Source organism: Etheostoma spectabile, chromosome 13 (genome assembly GCF_008692095.1).
Source record: "Etheostoma spectabile isolate EspeVRDwgs_2016 chromosome 13, UIUC_Espe_1.0, whole genome shotgun sequence".
Taxonomy (NCBI): domain Eukaryota; kingdom Metazoa; phylum Chordata; class Actinopteri; order Perciformes; family Percidae; genus Etheostoma; species Etheostoma spectabile.
In genome coordinates this window covers 6,035,963-6,038,454 of record NC_045745.1, presented here as the reverse complement: position 1 = coordinate 6,038,454, position 2,492 = coordinate 6,035,963, and positions in this window count along the sequence as shown.

Below are 2,492 nucleotides of genomic sequence, written 5' to 3'. Positions count from 1 at the left end.
AGCATCTGACTGCTTGGGTTTTTTGAACAATACAAATTTTTAGCATTGTTGCCACCTTCCCAAATCAATTAATTTTGAAAAATGAAAATATGCAAATAAGAGCAAAGTTCTGCTTATCAACTGATTGTTAATTCATTGTTCTTTAAAAGAATTAAATATTTTATAATTTCCCAACATGAAACCTGATTATATTTTCAGTTAATATTAACAGATAACAAACCTTTGGTTTCAAGGCCCAGGCAATTATAGAATTATTCTACAAATGTATAAAGATATTAAAAGCAATATACACTACAATATAAACAACAAAGCTCAAACTTATTAATTATATCTAGGCGATTGACAAAGCATTGGAAACAAGCAGTTTATGGCTGTTCATGCAAAGGTTTTCTCCTGCCACCAGCCCCCCCCCCCATACATATCTCTGGTCAAACCCCCTAATATGTTACTCTGCCTTGTGCCATGTATTTCCTAATTTGAGTGAGTGTGTATGCACCACAGTACACATGTGTATTGCACTTATGAATGAGGTATTGAAGGCTGTGTCAGTAATTAAAAACTAAAAAGATAAACAAACATAAAACAGCTGTGATGGGATCATACATTTTTTCAGGCCCATTTTAGCATGCTAATTTCCGTTGGGATCACATTTCAATTCTATCGCTACATTTCATTTCCTACCTTCACCCGCGCCCCCCCCTTCAGGATGTAGTGTCATTTCTATGGAGTGTTTCGTTACCTGTGGCAATCTGTTTCACGGTGCTGAGATTACAGGCAGGCCTAATTAAAGCTGTTGTTATATTGATAGAATTAGCGGGGCATTAATTGGAGCAGAACAAGCCGAGAGAATGTGTGAGGTGGGCAGAGAGACGTGGGAGAGTAAACATCTTTTATCAGATTGCAGTTTTCTATGTGGACTGTGCCAACTGCATTCCCAAATAATGGTAATCCATCACACTTCAAAGTCCCTCATGGGGCATCTAAACAACCAGCAAAATGGGAACTACTAACAGTGTCTCTGTGTGCATTTCACTATTAAATACATCACAATCAGTCCAAAAGGCTCACTCAGTCCAAAAGCTCCTCCAAATTTGGCAAAATAATGCAGCCTATTCTTGCCAACACTGGAAAGACAGATGTATCCTTTGTGGTCTTTAGTATACCGTTACATTCCTCGCCACGAATTTGTCTCTGTGAGGCCAGAGAAGGGAACTCACCATGACATTAAATCCTCTATACACAGTCCCTGAACTGCAATTTCATAACTTCCGAATTAAAATTCCGAAAATGACATATCTTATTTTAAGATGCTTTTTAGTGCACATTGCAACAGAATTTCCAGAAAATCTGCAACAGAAAATACAAATGAATGATTGTTCCATTATCTGAATATTAGGGTATAGGCACATAAAGATAAACAGCTATTTGCGCAAAACTTGTCCATTTGAGACAAAACATTTCAAAAGAAGAGCTCACAATGAGATGACAAAAATGAAAGGAGCGACAGTTAAAGCCCAAACTAGCGTAACCCCAAATAGTTGAATATTCAACGCTTCAATCAAAGGAGCCTGACTGAATCTTCGGATCATGCCATTTTGGCTACATGGGGGTGTTTAAGGTCTGATTTGACATAGAACTACCTGTTTTCTCCCAATAAGTTAATTTACAGCCTATTATGATTTTGCTGTAAATAAAAACGGGAAAAGAAAGACTCTTTACAGATTTACAGTTTTACTTTCCATAATCCATGACCAACAGTACACACACACACACACACACAGCCCCTCCCCTCCGTGCACACAGCATCTGTTGGGTAAAGATTTCTTCCTATCTACCTTAATGACACAACCACTAAGCTTTATGCAAATAATTACATTATGATGTCACACATATGCAAATTATATACATCCAAATTGCTTTCTAATCTGTGGGAAACACTGTACTGGTGGCTTGGTGAACTGATTTTGTTGCAGACTGCCACAAGTTCATATTATGTTAATGTTACCCAGTCAGTTGAGTCCATTTTCATGGCTTAACAACATCAAGGAGAAACAATAGAAATGCAGTGTATGTATGCTGTATGTCATCTTTGCTGTAGTGTGAACATGGGAAAAGTTATAGATCTCAGCTTTGATTCTAAAGTTTTATGCTCCTTTAACCAACAGAGCAGATCAGTGGCAATCACCTTAATACTAAAACCAAGGAAGCCAGATTGGATTATACTCTCCCAAAAAGGCAGTCAAGTGAAAAAACAGCTTTGCTCTCAGAATGCAGCGGCTGCATTGATTTTGCGCTGGGGTCACTTCTCTCTTGCTATCAGCCAAAGCATGCCAGGGGTTCTTAGGCTGACAATGGACCAATACTGGGCCTGATTCTTACTGACAACAGCCTCTATTGTATTTCTTATCGATATCTGTATCAAGCAAAATCTTTGCCCCGCCTCGGTAAAGCACCCATTCTTTATTAATACCTACTTTGGATCGGCACTTCCG